This window comes from Panthera onca, chromosome X, assembly GCF_046562875.1.
Source record: "Panthera onca isolate mPanOnc1 chromosome X, mPanOnc1 haplotype 2, whole genome shotgun sequence".
Classification (NCBI taxonomy): domain Eukaryota; kingdom Metazoa; phylum Chordata; class Mammalia; order Carnivora; family Felidae; genus Panthera; species Panthera onca.
In genome coordinates, this window is record NC_138357.1 from 92,325,451 (window position 1) to 92,344,122 (window position 18,672).

An 18,672-nucleotide genomic window follows, 5' to 3' on the forward strand; every position below is an offset into this window, starting at 1 on the left:
AAAAGAGGTAAATAACCTTTGAGAAGATGTCTACAAGAAAGATTAAGGGAGTGAGCTGTGCTTTCACTCAGATATGGAATTCAGGCCTAAATGCACCTAAAATTACAGGTTTCACCTTACACAAAGTAAACCTGAATTTCCACATATGTAAAATGGGGATGATAGGGAACCCACCTACCTCATGGAGTTCCTGAGAGGATTAAATGAGATTTGGTAGGCAAAGTGGGGAATGCACTATTATGGACTGAATTGTGTCCCATCAAATTTCATATATTGAAACCCTGACCCTCAATGTGACTATATGTGGAGATAGGGCCTTTAAAGAGGTAACTAAGATTACACGAGGTTATAAGGGTAGGGCCCTAATCGAATAGGACTGGTATCTTTTTTACAAGGGGAAGAGACACCAGGAATGTGCACACACACACGGTGAAGACCAACTTGAGGACACAGAGACAATGTGACCGTCTCAAGCCAAGGAGACCTCAGGAGAAACCAAACTGCTAATACCTTGATCTTGAACTTCCAGTCTCCAGAATGGTGAGAAATAAATTTTTGTTGTTTATGCACCCCAAGCTGTGGTGTTTTGTTATGGCGGCCTGGGCCAACACATGCACCATCAGATGCAGAGCTATGTGCGCCATGAATATGAGCTGTAATAATGATGTTTATTGCTAGAATTAATGTAAGTAAACTTGCAGAATTAATGTGGCAAAAGATGTGGTTCCTTCATCCTTAGAGGCCCAAGAGGTCTCTGTTGGTAGGGAGGGGGCTGTGGTCAAAACGGAAGAGCATAAATTAGGAGCGGATGCCAAGAAAAGCCCAAAACAGGGAGAATGAGCAAAGAGAAGCTGGGTGTGGGATTTTCTGACATGCACCCATGCAAAGAGTAGACGACCATAGAGCCACAGCGGGAGCACGGAGGAAAGACAGCCAGCTGGTGAGGCAGCCTTTCGTCAGTGGGGGATTCATCCAGGGAGGGCAGCATTGGGGTGGGGTTCTGGGTCCACGGCCAATCTAGGGCTTCCTATATGACAGCCACGAACAGGAGGACAAAAGTAGACACCTGAGTCAAAATTCCTAGAGAATGCTGAGAATCAATACTTGGAAGAGCAAGTCTAAATGTCAAGTCCAAATTGCTGGGGCAGGGGGAAAACATGAGAGACAGGGACAAGGGTCAACAACAGGGAGAAATTGGAGAGTGCTGTAGAAAAGTGTGAACAGCCCTGAAATGTTTGCTGTTTGCTTTCATTTGTTCCTGCATGCCGCACCGTGGGTATGACTAGTCGAAAGTTACAAGGTCAGTGGGAGAGGTCCCAAGCCCATGTTTTATAGTAATAAGAGACAGCTAACACTCAAGGCATCACAATAGACCTTGAATTGAGCAAAAGGAATCACAGAAAAAGCCAGAATTCAATAGGCCTTTCAAACAAACCTGAACAAATTGACCCTAAATGATTGTTCATCACCTGGTATCTAGCAGGAACCGATATTAGAGTCAGCGAATAGGCCACCAGCCTCACCAGCACTACCTGGGCATCCCACCAGGTAACCCAGTGACATTTGTTCCCAGGATGTAGACCATTTGGGTAATGAATATGAGACGAGACTTGATTTTTATTAGTGTGGCACATTGTAAGCAATAATTGTGCTTGTAAAATAGCCACGTTTTAAATCCACTCTTGTTTCTGATGCTAATTGTTAAGGCTAATGGCCCCTTTGATGCGTTAAAGAGCATTGTTTGATCCTTTTAGCTCTGGCTTTGGAATACATCCTGATTCATTTCTTATCACCTCCTTCAATGCTTCTCTAGTCTACGTTACCATCATTTCTTGCCTGGATCATTGCAATACTTCCCCAACTTTCTCTTTTCCTCTGACAGTCTCTTCTGCACAAAGCAGACAAGCAACCCCTTTTAAAATATAAGTCTGATGCCATCACTCCTTTGCTCAGAAACCTACAGGCTTCCCATAACACATCAGTCACCTACACAAGTCCGTATCCAATTCTCTGTTGCAGGTTGGATTCCCCATCTGAGACGGAGGCTAGAGGGCAAGGTATTTATTAGGGAGTGTCCTTGGGATCAGCATCTGTGCAAAGGAGGGGAACAAAGCAAGAACAGGCAGAGGAAGAAATTGAAATTTGACATAGGCTCAACAAGAGTCTTGGCCAATGTCATGTAGAGTTCTAGAGGTGGAATGGTGTTTTAGAGTTGTCCTAAGTTAGGTCAAGATGCTGTGCCTTTAGACTCCCTCATTGATCAGTCATTGGATGCTGGCAGCCCTAGGAAGGGGCAGGACCTTGGTGGAGGTGGCTCTCAGTAGCTGGGGAAGGTCTGTCCACAGTACTCTTAAAGCTGGGACAACAAGTCCATTAAAGGGGGATCTGGTCAGCACATCACAGTGCCTGACACTCTCCAGCCTCATCTCCTATCAATCTTCCCCTGGTTCATTCAGCTCCAGGTAAACTAGCCTCTTTACCATTCCTCAAGCAGGTCAAGTACAACTGTACCTCGGGAACTTTGCTCCTGCTCTCCCTCTCCCTGAAGCACCTGTCCTACGCTTCCTCACTTTAACACTCTTCTGAAATGTAGCCACCTCAGAGAAAGAACTTCTCTAACAACTCTGTCCAAAATAGCTGATACCTAGAATATATTTCTGCTTCCTTGATGGCGTATTATCTCTCTCACTAGAATATAAGCTCCTTGAGTTGAGGATTTTATCTGTCTCATCCGTCGTTCTATCTCCAGAGCCTAGAGCAACATATGACACACAACAAGTCTTCAGTAAATGATCGTTGAATGACTACAAAAAAGAATGAACTGCTTGACATTGATTCATAACACTGACATCTGTAGGATTCTCTTCTTATTATTTAAATGCAGATAGTGTTTTCTCTGCTCCGACACAGGCAGTTCTCCGCCCTCCCCCTCCAGCGGGCTCCCAGAGTCCCCTCCCGAAAACATACAGCTTAGTTCCTGGGTCCATTTTCATAACTCACACAATTTCAAAGCTTCCTGTCTCACCACGTACCCTCCCCCACAGCCTGCAAGGCTACCATTGCCACTCCCGAAATGGCAAATATTGCTACTTCCAATGAATTCTCCACGGTACCTGATCCTTACCATTACTAGCTTCTAATCAGTCTAACTAGGTCACTTGTCAGTCCTCAAGCTACAAGGGAGGCTGAGAAAACAAATATCTCTTGTTTCAGCTTCTATCGTGGGCAAATTTTCAAATCTAGCCTGGGGAGTCAGATGCCAGGTATTAAAAACAGAAACAAACAGATGTTCCCCCACGTAAGAAATAGTAAATCCTGTCACTGCCCCTTAAGGAACTTGAAATTCAGTTGATGACACAGGCCTTCACAGTTTTGTCAATCAGTCAACATTTTTAGCCTCTTCTATGCACACAAGGCATTGTGTTAAGGGCTGTGCATATTCTAAATAAGAAAAACACAGTTCTTGCCTTAAATAACTTTCTCCTAGAAGAGGAAAAATAGTGTCAAGAACAGCAGAATTCAGGGATAGAACTAACTCTTGCCCATTCTTAAATGCAATCAATATTGGATTTTTGTGTATTTTTTTTTTTTTTGCTCTTGTTTGAGTAGTAGCTTGTGAGGCAGCCATATTATGAACAGAATTTGATCTATTGTCAATGTCCAATAAATATTTTTAATAATGAGTGCTCTGGAGGAATAACATCCAAGAATATTCTAGCAGATGGTAAAACATTTTTGCACAGTTAATTTCTGCCAAAACAGCCCTCTATCCTACTTGAGAGCAGTGGAAAATCAAACAGAAAATTAAAGACAGCTAGACAAAGCATGAGAAATGTCTGGCCTGAGCTATGGAAGAGGCTTATTCCTTTGCCACGGTTGGATTACCCGTGTCTTTTCTTTGCTCTCATGAAGAAGGAGAAGGGAAAAAATGCCAGTACACACAGGGTATGTATTGTATTGTCTCTTATTTAAGTTCACAGGACCATTGAGGAAAAAAGTAACAACAATCCTGTGTTTAGAGTAAATCTGTTCCTTGTTGTCAAAGGAATTTCTAACATGGTTAAGCTCCCATCAAGGAGCACTTAGACTCTATTTTAATCATCCCCGATTTACTAAAAAGACAACTGAGGCATGGAGAGTTTGAATCATTTACTACAGGCCAGAAATTCAAACTGAGTTTTCTGTTAACCCGGTTCGTGCCTTAGATTTGTTCTAGAAAAATAGACCCTGTTCAAACACTTCTGAAGGATACTGTGGGGTATGAGAAGATGAGAAAGGTTCCTTGCTCTGTAACTCAAACATGAAGGCAGTTGAGAGTCCACAGGGTTGTGCAGTGTTGTTCTAGTTCTATTCAACATGGGGCTGGAAGCTTCTCAGCAAGTTAGTTAGTATGGTGCAGATGAAAATAGAAAGGGCCCAGTGTTCTTCCCAGGTTATGTGTCCACTAAATACAGTAGATTAAGATGATAACATATACATGTGTATTCATGTATGAATATGCATATGTGTGTGCATATGTGCATATATATGTACATGCATATGCATACACCATGGTGAAAACAATACAGATATGGTAAACCTAATACTGTCTTACGCACCAGGAAACCTGTATTATTTCAACACTGGAAAAGAAAATGAGCCTTCTCCCATGTTAGTCCCATCATTCCTTTTCTGCTTTGAGTTGGAAGTTTCTGCGTAAAAATGGGATGTAGAGGGGTGCCTGGGTGGCTCAGTTGGTTAAGTGGCCAACTCTTGACTTCAGCTCAGGTCATGAACTCGAGGTTGGGATTCTCTCTCTCCTTCTCTCTGCCCCTCTCCCACTCTCTATCGCTCTCAAAATAAACAAACATTAAAAAAATAAATACGTAAAAAATAAAAATAAAATAAAAATGGGATGTAGAGTGAGGGACCAACTCTTTTCTGACAGCATCCCAGCAACCCCATGACCTCTGAGCTTAGGACTCCCTCTTCCTTTTCATATAAATCATCAACTGCTTTGTAACTGCCCCCTTCGACTCCCAACTGGGATAACTAGATGGAATAAGATTTATGTTTCTGGGGAGTTTGGGCTCAAAGTCAGCAAACCTATTATCTATGAGCACATTACCTCCTGACTTTTAAATCTACTGTGTGGACCTCTCTCAGTTTATTCGACCCAAAGAATGAGAATAATAGCTCATGCTCCATTCACCTGTTTGGACTATTTTATTAGAAAAAAAATATCTGAAATGTAATTTTCATTTTCAACTAAAAACGTATTACTGTTTAATCTAAGGTGCTATAGGGTGGTTGATGTATTTCAAGACTGTAGATATTTCTGGTGACTAAAATGCAGTGAGGACTAGGGAATCTTGCTGCCCTATTGGCACAAAGAAGTGAGAGGACACCAACACGGGTATTTCACTTGAGCCCATGTCTCCAAATGAAGGAGGGACTGATTTCAGCATTAGTTCCTCGGAGGCTCTGTGGCTCAGAATGGTTAAAACTCTCCTATATTACTGTTTCCCAAACTAAATGCTAAGCTCCTTCAAGGCAGAGGCTGTGTGTTATGCTTCTCTTCGCCCCCTGAGAATTTCTTAGCCAATATCAGCTGCCTCAAAAAGAATCAGCACACACACACACACACACACACACACACACAGAATTAGCAAAAGCCATTGGAGAGGCAGACGAAAGAGCAGGAAGAACTGTATCTTATGATATATTAGTTCAGGCCTTTAACCCCTCCCCCCAATTCATGTACTTCTATTATGCAAGCCGGGACGATTTTTTGCATTAAGGCATAAATCTATGGTAAGTTAAACCTCTTAAAGTCACTTTCTTTAAAATCACACAGTTTAGGGGAATCTCGCAACATCTGATGTGGTCTTCCTCGGAAGAGAAAGGAATTTCAACCTAGCAACGTCCGAAAAGAGCATGCTACGAACACTCAAAAGTGGCAAATGACCTAAGGGTGGAGCCATCGATGTGACAAATGTGACTGACTCTAGTCTGTTCGGCGGTGTGTCACAGGATGCTCAGTGTGCCGGGCCTCCCCCACCTTCATTTCTTTCTTTAATCATTTTCATCTTCTCACATTTTGATGATTTTTCTCAGCCCTTTAAAAGTCTCATTGAATCCACTAATGAACGGAGCACTGAAAATGTGCTAATTTGCGAACCTGTGGTCTCATGGGCAAACCGATGCTGCCTTTTCCCAGATGACAGTCCCAGAATTGAAAGTGACCGCACACCGTGGTCCTCAGAGGACGGAAAAGCGTTCATGAGTGAGAAATGAAATTGCAAGTTTATGGAGCGTCGTTTCATATCTAGACGGCCACATTGTGCCTGGGTCTTTGGTTCAGACAATTAGCTGCATTATTGCTCTGGCAATAAATAAATAAATAAGTAAGCCTATTTTGTGAAATTTTTGGTCTTTCATGGCAGGCTTTCCTTTTTCCCTGATGATGAAAAATAGCCAATGCAGAATTCATAGAACTGTCATCAGGACTTTGAGATATAGGATTTGGGAATACTCATTCATTCAATAACTGTGTACTTAGAAAGAGTAATGAAGCCTAAAACCCATTGCTTTGACATTTATTTCAGTTATCTATTGCTGTGTAGCAAACCCACCGCAGAACTTAGTAGTTTAAAAGAACATTTATTTTACGGTCTCACAACTCTGTGGCCTGGGCTGTGCACAGCCGGGGGTTCTTCTGTTACTTCTCCCAGTGGTCACTAGGGTGGCTGAATACAGCAGGCAGATTGGCTTGGGGCCAGGCTCGGCCGGAATTCTGAGATCGCTGGGCTTCTTTCTCTTTCCATGTGGTCTCTCCACATGATCTCTCCAGCAGGATGGTCAGACTTCTCTCATGATAGCCCAGGCGCCTGGCAGCACAAAACAGAAGATGCTGAGCCCTCTTAAGGCTTAAGCCCAGAACTGGAATAGCAGAAATCCACTGTATTCTTTTCACTAAAGCAGACACAGGTCCAGCCCGGATACAGTGGGGGAGAAGACATGAGATATGAATACCAAAAGGTGTGGTTCATTTGGGGCTACCGATGGCACAGAATAACACAACAGAAGCACCAGGATCACACACGTGCATGCACACACATGCACACACACGCACAATGTATAGGTGGATAAGTCACGGGGATAAAGAAGTCACAAAGATAAAAGGTACAGTATAGGAAATGTAGTCAATAGTATTGTAACAGCGTTGCATGGTGACAGAGGGTAGCTACACTTGGGATGAGCACAGCATAACATATAGACTTGTCGAATTACTATATTGTACACCTGAAACTAATGTAACATCGTGTGTCAACTATAATTCCATTTATTTATTTAAAAAAATTGTTTTAATGTTTATTTTGTGAAGGAGAGAGAGATACAGCGTGAGTGGGGGAGGGGCAGAGAGAGAGGCAGACACAGAATCTAAAGCAGGCTCCAGGCTCTGAGCTGTCAGCACAGAGCCCGACGCGGGGCTCGAACTCACCCACCGTGAGATCATGACCCAAGCTGAAGTCAGACGTTTAACCGACTGACCCACCCAGGTGTCCCAGCTATAATTCAATTTAAGGAAAATTTTAAAAAGGGTGAATTTGTGGTAGGTAATTATATTTCAATAAAGCTGTCTCGAAAAATCCCCCTGGGGCGCCTGGGTGGCTCAGTTGGTTAAGCGTCTAACTCTCGGTTTCGGCTCAGGTCACGATCTTGCGGCTTCATGGGTTTGAGCCCCGCATCAGGCTCTGTGCTGGCAGTGCAGAGCCTGCTTGGGATTCTCTCCCCCTCTCTCTGCCCCTTCCTTGCTGGTGTTGTCTCTGCCTCTCTCAAAATAAGTAAATAAACTTAAAAAAAAAGAAAAATTGCCCCCAAGCGTAAGGTGAGTTGGTCTGTAGACTACTTCAGATAGTTTCCAATGGCCACTGTTTAACGGATATTCCCATCTGTGACCTGCAGAGAGAATTAAGGGTCTGACATTGCCATGTTACATAAGCTCTCTGAGTCTCAGTACATTCATATGAAAAACAGGAATAATGGTGCATATCCACCTACTTCAAAGGATTATTATATTAAGAAAACATCTGTGAAATCGTATTTCAAAGTGTAAGCCACCATATAAATGTAAGTTGCTATTAGAGCAGTCAAAGGATTTCATGACTGTCATTTTGTGTCTTGTTTTGAGTCTTCTGTGATTTTTGAATTATGCTTGTAATTTTGGATGGGAATTCTTACAGCTAACTTTTAGTGAGACCAAAATATTAATTGTTCCATAGCTGTTATTATGTTTAGTTTCTTTCTTCAGCAACCAATTTGGATGATAGCTTTAAAATCACAATAGAATATTTGGTTATTATATTACCCCTGGATTGATTTTAGTGCTAAACATTGTGTATCTTGTGATTAAATAATTTTTCATGCCATCTCCCTATTAGTGGAAGATTAAGATAATTTCCCTGCTGAAAGTATTAGGGACATGCTTATTAATTTTTGAGTTATTTATAGAGTATTCTAAATGATTATTTTGCCACTATTCAAGCCTATCCTGTTTAACAATTGCCATGAAATGTGAAAATGACAGAGTTTTAGTAGGACCCAAAGTATCTAACCAGATCTTTCTCTGACAACATGTCAGCCCTCAGACTACTAAAAGGAGGAGACAAAGGGAGTGCAGAGGCGAATTTGGGTTCTTCTCCTCTGTAGTGTAGGCAGCATGAAAAATTTGACCTCCATCAGAAAGCTCTGTACCTGGGAGACCAAACAGGAGTAGCAGAAATGATGGCAGCCTCTCTCTGCGTTTCTCCTGGCAACCAGCGGTCTGTGGTTCTTGCTGGAAACATGCTAATGTGGGCCCGTTGAGATCCACTGCTGAGAAAGGCAGGCTGCCCCATTTGATGCCTCCTCCTGCTGTAGGTTTCTCTAGTGGCTCCCAGGGAAACCTTAGATCCTGACAAGCTGTATGGGCTGCTGGTGTCAGTTTTACCAGAGGGGAAACTTTTCAACGTAATGTCCTTCTTGAATTCATATTGAATTATACATGTATTTTAAACAGCAACAGCTGAAGGAGTCAAATTTCCAAAACTTATGAAGACATGGAAACATACTTCTTTGTTTTCTTTCCATCCTTCCTTCCATCCTTCCTTCCCTTCCTTTCTGCCTGTCTCTTTCTCATGGCAGATGAAGGGTGGGTAATAAGGAGAGTGGAGGAAAAAAGAAAATGAAAAAATACACTTTTAAATATTACTGTTTAGAAGTCCTTTACTCCAGGGGCACCTGGGTGGCTCAGTTGGTTAAGTGACGGACTTCGGCTCAGGTCGTTATCCATGGTTGTGAGATCTAGCCCCATGTTTGGCTCTTCGCTGGCAGTGTGGAGCCTGCTTAGGATTCTCTCTCTCTCCCTCTCTCTATCCCCCGCCCCTGCTCACACTCTCTCTCAAAATAAAAAATAAACTTAAAAAAAAGAAGTCCTTTACTCCATAAAATCAATATACTGACTTGAGAATTTAAAATATATAAATTAGGGGCGCCTGGGTGGCTCAGTCGGTTAAGCGTCCGACTTCAGCTCAGGTCACCATCTCGCGGTCCGTGAGTTCGAGCCCCGCATCGGGCTCTGGGCTGATGGTTCAGACCCTGGAGCCTGCTTCCAATTCTGTGTCTCCCTCTCTCTCTGCCCCTCCCCCGTTCATGCTCTGTCTCTCTCTGTCTCAAAAATAAACGTCAAAAAAAAATTTTTAATAAAATAAAATATATAAATTAAACTTTATTTGCTTATAAAATTATCAAGTTTGCTACACTGAATATGAACTATGGTTTATTAATAATAATAATAATAACAACTTATATGACGAATGCATTTCAGGCTTTTTAATCCTTATAATGAGATGAGGAAAGTAAGAAACGGAGGCTAAGTAACTTTCCCCAGGTCTCAGCTTGTGAGTGGTAGAGACAGAATTCAAACTCCATTAATTCCAAAGCCCATGACAATGAATTTTTGAGGTGACCCCACAGGTCACAAGGAATCCAATCTCATTATTTTCTTTTTAAAAATTGGGCAAACTTTATGTTCAGACAATAATCCACTGCATTTAAAATATTCTAAATTTTGTCAAGCACGGAATCTAAGACTGTTAACCATTAAGAAATCTCACGCTTTTGAGAGGTTGCTTTTTAATGTGCAAATTTTTGTGACATGTTTCCTGGGGTCCTGTGGTGCATCCTAAATTTGGCTAGACTGCACACTTTCTGAAAAGGAAAGAAAACCAGCCGTAATTCCCTAGATGTTGTCATTAGAAACTTAAGTTTATTCAGCCATTTTCAGGGCTCACCAACTTCTGTTGCTTTGTCCAAAATCTGCAGATTTACTGAACTGAGGCAAGCTTTTCACCTCTTTGCCATGCTAAATTGTATCTTGATTAAATGGAAAACATGGCCAAGCATGGACAAATTTCTTCCATGTGCTGCAAGAGGCGATCACATTAAAAATGAGTGCTGGAGGTTCCAGTCCAAGTTAGTGACAGAGGAATCTCTTGAGCTCCCTTCTTTCCAGTGACACACCAAATGTACAGCTGCACATGGGACAATTCCTTGTGAAAGAAATCCGGAAACCAGCTGACTGAATCCTACACATCGGCAAATGAGAAAAGGTTCGCACTGAAATGGGTAGGAAAAGCTGAGATACACTCTTACCATATACCCCACCCTTGGCACAGTGCCATACAATTCGGAGGGAACTCCCCAGCTCACAGTGTCTCCCTGAGAAGCAAAAGGTGTGAACTCCACATCTAGATCTCCAGCTTTTAGGAATATCACCTAAGGGATTTGTCCCCAAAACACCTATCTCCAAAAACCAATGGAGCTTGTGTCCACAAGACTCATAGCACTATAGAAAACAATGAAAAAGTTCTTAATGGACTCTAGAGGACTCAGTGTGGCTATCCCCTTGGGGCTCAGCACAGAGGAAGCAGGCAAAACAGACATCCATATGCAGGAAGCCCACGAAGTACCAAATAAGATGTATCAAAAGAGACTCACACCAAGGGAGCACAGTTCAAGAGGTGGAGTAGGAAGCTCCCTGAACTTACCTGCTCCCACAGGCATATCATACTGACAGCTACATGTGGAACAACTCCTTCTGAAAACTACCTGAAAACAAGCTGAACAGTTCTTCCACAACAAAAGATAAAAGGACCACATCGAGATAGGGAGGAGAGGCAGACACAGGCTCACGAAAAACCCCACGTGACAACCCACAATTGGGAGGGATCTCACAAATATGGAGCTTCTTCCTAAAGAGCAAGTGTTTCATGCCCCACATTCAGCACCTCAACCCTTGGGACTTTCACTGGAGAGACAAGCCCCCCATAAGCCTGGCTTATGTCCAGGAGACCCAAAACACTGTAAGGAATGGAGCTTCCTTAAGCTTAATAAGCGTCTTAAAGCTTATTTATTTATTTTGAGACAAAGGGAGGGAGAGAGAAAGAGAGAGAGAGCACAGGGGAGGGGCAGAGAGAGGGAGAGAGAGAGAGAATCCCAAGCAAGCTCTGCACTGTCAGTGTAGAGCCCGAGGCAGAGCTGGAACTCAAGACCATGAGGTCATGACCTGAAATGAAACCAAGAGTCGGACACTCAACCGACTGAGCCACCCAGGGGCCCTGGTACCATACTGTTTTGATGACTACTGCTTTATAGTATTACTTGAAGTCTGGAATTGTGATACCTCCAGTTTGGTTCTTTCTCAAGATTGCTTTGGCTATTCAGGATCTTTTGTGGTCCCATGCAAATTTTAGGATTGTTTGTTCTATTTCTGTGAAAAAATCAAAACTGGAATTTTGATAGGGATTGCACTGGATCTGTAGATGGCTTTAGGTAATATGGACATTCTAACAATATTCATTTTTCCAATTCATGAGCATGGAATAGTTTTCCATTTATTTGTGTCTTCTTCAGTTTCTTTCACCAATGTCATATAGTTTGCAGAGTGCAGGTCTTTAACCTCCTTGGTTAAATTTATTCCTACATATTTAATCCTTTTCTAAAAATGTTTATTTATATTTGAGGGAGAGAGAGAGAGAGAGAAAGAGAGAGAGAATGATCGGAGGAGGGACAGAGAGAGATACAGAGACAAAAAATCTGAAACAGACTCTACACTGTCAGCACAGAGCCCAACTTGGGGCTCGAACTTGGGAACCATGAGATCATGACCTGAGCTAAAGTCGGACTCATAACCAACTGAACCACCCAGGCACCCCAGTATTTTATCCTTATTGACACAATTGTAAATGAGATTGTTTTCCTAATTTCTCTTTCTGATAATCTAAGCAGACTAATTTATTCTGAATAGGTCCCAGTTGTTGACGACATGCCAAGAACCTGCCAGTGTTCCAAAGGGAAGGATCTCAGTGAGCACCTCATTTTGGGCTGATTGGAAGCCAGACACTCAGGCAGCAGCTTTTTAAAGGATGCAAATATATACAATGTTGTGAGACCACAATCATAAACATTGCTGGCTCCCAGGCCAGGTGTTGTGGAAGGGTCTCCTGGGCAACGGTAGCAAAACTCCGGGCTCTAGATGAGTGTATAAGCTCCTACCTGGAAGGTACTGGTGAGCCGTAGTGAGGGGCCAACGGAAAGTGCAGAGATGATGTCCCTTAGCCCATGTGGTCCCCCGCCCCATACCATCTCTTATTGTTTCAGTCCCATGGAGCCCAGAAACTCAAGAAGAGACAGGTACTCAAGGGTTTGCCTCCTGTGTGCACTGCACACACCCACCTGCTTTAGATGGTCTGCAGGGGAGTACAGGGGTGGGGCATACTCACCAGCTTTAGCAAGGTTGTGGGAGGACCCGGGACAGGGCAGGCCCACCAGTGCCAGCAAGGTAGAGTGAGAACACAAGAATGGCAGCTGCCAGTGCATCCTGCCCCCAGAGAGAGCCCCAACGGGTCTCTGCCTCTCCAGCAGACACTTGAAGATTAGCAAATGAACCTTCTTCACATATCATTTAGGTGCTCTTCAAACTGCTGCTCTTGCTCTGGGTTCCAGGGCGGGTGAGTCTGTGCACGAATCCAACATTGGAATCCCATTTCCTATAGTCTTCTGAGTCTCCTGGATGTTAGCCCTGTCAGTTTTCAAAGCCAAACATTTTGGGGGGCTCATCTCCCTGGTATATGTCCCAAGGGTCTGGGTGCCTGATGTGGGGCACGAACCCTTGCTCTTCAGGGAGAAGCTCCATATTTGTTAGATCCCTTCCGACTGTGAGTCACCATACAAGCAGAGAGTTTTTTGTTTGTTTGTTTTTAATGAGACTGCATCTCTGCCTCTTCTTCTGTCTTGATGTGGCCCTTTTATCCTTTGTTCTGGTGGAGCTGTTCAGCTACTTTTCAGAGGGAATTGTTCCATATGTAGCTGTAGATTTGGTGTGTCTGTGGGAGGAGGTGAGTTCAGGATCTTCCTACGCCACCATCTTGAACTGCCTCTCTTAGTTCTTCTGAGCAGTCGACAAGATCATATATAGAAAAACCTTACACTGAGTGCTTGGCATGATTTTCAATCCCTGAAACTTTAATGACTGAATGTTTATATAATTATTTTTTTCTAGTTTAACCACCTTCACGTTTTAATATTGGCTAGATAATATCAATCAAATCCATCTACAAGCACCTGAAAGCTTTAAATTCCTAAGATGCGCTGCATGTTTTTAAAGACAGTAAATCAAATATGTTGTTATTCCCAACTGTTTCCATATTGGTTTTCATTATCCTTCCTTGATTTTAGGTTAAAGAGCACTTGGTCTATTTTTGTCCCGTCTTTTTTGGTCTCTCAATTTTATTTATATTTGAGAATCAAATTTGTCCCATCCACTGACCCAAATCCAAATTAAATATTATATTGCAATTTGTTCGTTTAAGCAGATTTTTCCCCCTAAATCTCTTTAAAAAAAAAGATTCTAGGTCTCCTGAAGTAATGTCATTCAATATTAAATTGATCTTTCTCAGCACTTTAGTCCTGATATCTTGGGCAAAAATGATGTGTCCTTAAATATGTATATCAGCTACATTTTGTGCATCTCAGCTCAAATAATTAGATCCATTTCCCATTAATTTTTTCAGAGTCCAAGATTATCTAGATGGAGTTTTTAGTAATGTAACCTTAATTCTTATACTTGGCAAAGTTCTCAAATGGTCCAATTTATCCTGTCATTCCTTTTCAATGTGACCTTATTAAAGCCATTATTATATTTCCCCTTAATTTCATTTAGAGGACATTTGTCCACTCTCAGCCTCTGGTTTCACACATGGACCTGTGGAGACACTTATCTTGTTACATATATGGTAATTCCAAATCTTTGGCTAGCTAAGAAATATAAGTAGAAATCGGTTGTAAAGTGGAAAGCGTTTTAAGAACCCCATGTAAAGATGGATTCTTTGTTTTGCAGAGCAATGGTCAAGCATGTACACATATAAGCTTTACTTGACCTTGAGAACACACAGACCCAGAGGAGAACTTTGGCAATGCGCTGCTCCCCAGGACTCCCTAGACATCCCCAGCTAGATCCAGCTCCGAGAGCCTTGGCCAAACCAACAAGTCAAGACGTCCACAGATACCAGAATGAAAAACTACCCTCAGGATTTGCTCACTATCTTGTCTAGTCTTTTTCTTTTTCCACACCATGGGTGAGGCACAAATGACATGTCACTGTAGTAAGGCACTTTGAACACATTCCATTTACATGAACTTTCTTTTTTTTTTAAATTTTTAAAAATGTTTATATTTTGAGAGAGAGAGAGAGAGTAAGGGGGGGAGGGGCAGAGAGAGAGGGAGACAGAATCTGAAGCAGGCTCCAGGCTCTGAGCAGTCAGCACAGAGCCCGATGCAGGGCTCGAACTCACGAACCATGAGATCATGACCTGAGCCAAAGTCAGACCCTTAACCAAGCCACCGAGGCACCCCAATTTATCTAAACTTTCTTATGCTTTTGGTCCATTGCCTTTTGGAACCCATGTTTCAGACATTCCTGCCACATTCATGTCCTTCACTCCCTGCCACTTTATGTTGCACTCAACATGTATACACACAGACACACACACACACACACACTTGAGTGTTTCTTTGATTTTTGTTAATAATCAATTTTTACTGTGTGTTTTAGCCCCGATTCCCTAGAAATCGGAACCAATTCTACCAATGGTAGAAGCTTACACTTTAACCCTTTATTGGGGAGTATAATCCCAGGGAAGCAAGAACAACAACAACAAAAAAGTGAGGCAGAGAAGGAAGGAAAGCAAATACAGAGTGGTGCATTATGGGGCTGGCCACAGCCTTACAGCAAAACACAGCTTGCTCACATAGAAAGTGTCCAGAGAGGCTGTATGGAACCACTGTGTCTCAGAACAGTCTGTTGGGAGTGAAAGGGAAAGCAATGGCTTCTTCTTATCTCCAGTCCCTTATTGGTCTATAGAATATTAGCTTACCTGTACTGCTGGGCTGAGTTACCTGAGTCTTCTGGGAAAGCCCCTGGGATAACAGGTTCTCTGTGGGCCCAGTCCAGTCAGTGTGCAGGCATAGTGGTCTCTCCTTGTCAGACAACACTGCATATGGGGGCTCCTCTGATTATGGCAGGAAGGGTAACCAGGGTGTTAAAGAGCACAAGAAAAGCATGGAACTTCCTTAGAACTACTCCTAAAGTCAAGCAAAGGCAGCTATTTACACGGCGTGGTTTGAGGAAAACCAAAGAATCTTCGACCCCTACAATAGCTCCCCAATCATATTGTTCAACTAAAAAGACCACAATTTGAACCTGTCTTTTGCTTCAGGCCCTGAGAGATTCTGTTAGGATGCAAGTTATATTAGATAAGAGACATCATATTGAGCCAATAACCCAGACCACTTTATTTGTAGAGTAGAGCTCTGGGGGAATGAACTTCAGGAAGAGTTAGGTTTTATCAGGATAAAAGGGAAATGAAAGCTGGGGAAGAAATCATCCAATCCAATTCAGTACTGCCCAAGAAGGATATATCTAGGTAAGAAACAACTAACTGAGAAGTCCAGAGCAATTGGAGGGTAGGCTGAGGCCAGAGAGCTTAGAAGTTAGATGGAAAGAAAGGATTGAATGGGAGACATTAAGGATCAACTTTCCCTACCTCACTTTTGGTCTTGGTTTGTTCAATGGTCCTTCTCCCACAAGTCGAATGACAGAGAGGTTGAACACTGGTGGGGCTCTGAGTTCAAGGCCTTACTCTGCATGTGCTCCTTTCAAACTTGATTAGCTACGGATTCCATTATGGGATCTTCTGTGCCTCATTATATCTGCATTACACTGGCCTCTCCTACAAACTCTGTCAAAGGCTCCATGTCCCCCACACCCACCACTCTGGACATTAGTCCTGCAAAGAAGCTAAACACCCCTCAAACATGAAATTCCTGTCAGCAGGAAATTCTCTGAAGGACTCTCTCTCTTCAATCAAGCACTCCCTTTCCTGCCTCCCAACACACACACACACACACACACACACACACACACACCCTTCTTTCCCTGCAACATTTAAGAAGGATAATGATGTTATGTTGTTTGCTTAGTTCTAGGAATCTTGGTGACCACAATGTGGCCAATTTACTGTTTGGGGTTGTGAAATTCAAGGTTATGTTAAATGTGAACCTTTGGTGCTATTTCTGTTGCTTTCTCTAATGGTTTTCAGATTCTTCTATTCTGTTCATAAATTCAAGTCAGGTATTTTCTTCTAAGATCCTGCCCCTGATTCACTGCACCACTCACATTTTGCATTTAGAAGACGTTTCCCTATGACACTAAGATGTTTGATGTTATTAAAATCATGCTATTGGTATTCATATCAATTATGTCTCGAGTGTTATGCTTAGTATGTCTATTAATAAAATTCGGATTTTCCTCTTTTTTTGGCTTCTGCAAAAATAATTTATAGAGACACAAATAGTAATATTAAAGCTATCAACCATAAAAGTCAATACATGTAATTTAAGAGTTGCATACATATGAATTCAGATCTTGTGCCTGCTAAATGTATATACATTAGCTGCACACTAGAAATTTGGAGTTTCAGAAGCAGCAAGCTGTCAAATAATAGAGCACTGATGTTTTGAAAATGAACTTTTCAGCAAAGCAGGAAAATTGGCAAAGCTGGGTTAGTACATGAAATGCATATGCCTCTTTACTCCACTAAATTGTCCTTAGGTATATCCATTAACACTGTTTCTTCGTTGAATATTTCTGTTTAAGAAAGGCTTTCATTTTACCTTTGAAGTGGGAATTTCCCAGAAAGGAGAAAAGTTTTGCTCATGATTTTGGAAGCTCCTTTGCAAACAATATTAAGCATAATCTTCAATTAAGAAGTTCACAACTATATTTATAAGATGTTTAATCATCTTTTCACTATATTTCTCAACTCCAAAATATTTTCACAGCAAAATAAGATCAACAGAGAAAAATAATTTGCTATTTTAGGAAGCGGGTCTATTAAAAGTGATCTGAATTTTGGGGCCAACTTGAGAATCCAAGTCCGATGATACGTAATATAAGTATTGCCATAACTTGCCAGCCAATGGGTACACATGTAGAGAGAGGAGAGATGTTACATACATTGCAACAACACTTGTTTCTCTGATCCTTGCTATCCACGAATGACCCCTCAAAGTACAACTCAGTTATTCCTGCTAATCCCCTAAGATGTTTCATTTCAACTACGTTTTTGTTGTTGTTGTTGTTGTTGCTGCTGTTGTTTTCTGAGTCTTCTGGTTAAGTCCACTGCCCTCAACAAAACCACTTAGAAGTGGGGAAATGTCTTGCTTCCCCCGAACCACACCATGTTTCTTCACTTGGGCAAAAGCAAGATCCCCTCCTGTTTCAATTCCTGCTACATTCCTCTCCCCTGGGGCAGGCAGAAATCCCCTTCTCCTCCAAAAGAAAATCCTAACGACGATTGATAAATGCAAATGACTCTTAGGAGCACCACGTTAGTTTATTTGTTAAAATCGAGTTTATATCAGTAGTGGCTAGGCGAATCTCACTACATAGAAATAAAATAAGGAGTGTTTAAGGGAAATGAGAAGGTTCAATACGGGTACAAAGTGGCAGATAATCTGGCAATATTTACAAAAATTTCAAATGCACATCCCATGTGATGTGGCAACACCACTTTGAGGAATCTATAGAAGTGTTTGTATTAGAGTGTTTACTGCAGTATTGTTGGTGGAGGCAAAAAAGCTGCAAGCAAATTGAATATCCATCAATAAAGTGATAAAGTAATGTTTGAATACATTATAGTGTGTCCAATGGACAATATTCTGCAACTACTAAAATAAACAAACTAGATCTATTTCGAACTACAGGTTTCAATGACATACTGTGAAGTAAATTGCCAAGTGGTAAAGGAAGGCACGTAGTATAATCATACGTTTTATAAGACAGAAACATAGTGCGTGTGTGTGTGTGTGTGTGTGTGTGTGTACATGGGAATGGAAGGAAGGAAATGGAAAGAAATGGAAGAAACTGTGGAAAGCTAGTGGCATGGTATGGTATGGTATGAACACAGGTTACCTCAAAAGGTAAACACAGAAGTAGTAGGGAGATACACTAAAAATAAAATCTGTGGATCATTTCCCTGGTCATTATGATCACTTATTCATGTGTCATTAAAATATTTCAATTAAGGCAAA

General features: G+C 41.9%; 1 long non-coding RNA gene across 1 annotated transcript in view; it reads left to right on the forward strand.

Annotated features, from left to right (window-relative positions):
• LOC145714546 (uncharacterized) overlaps positions 1-18,672 on the forward strand; it is a 120,424-nt gene that overhangs the window by 50,549 nt on the left and 51,203 nt on the right. The window contains exon 2 of the long non-coding RNA XR_014136881.1: positions 396-540. This is a non-coding gene — a long non-coding RNA (uncharacterized LOC145714546). The remainder of the gene's footprint in view (positions 1-395; positions 541-18,672) is intronic.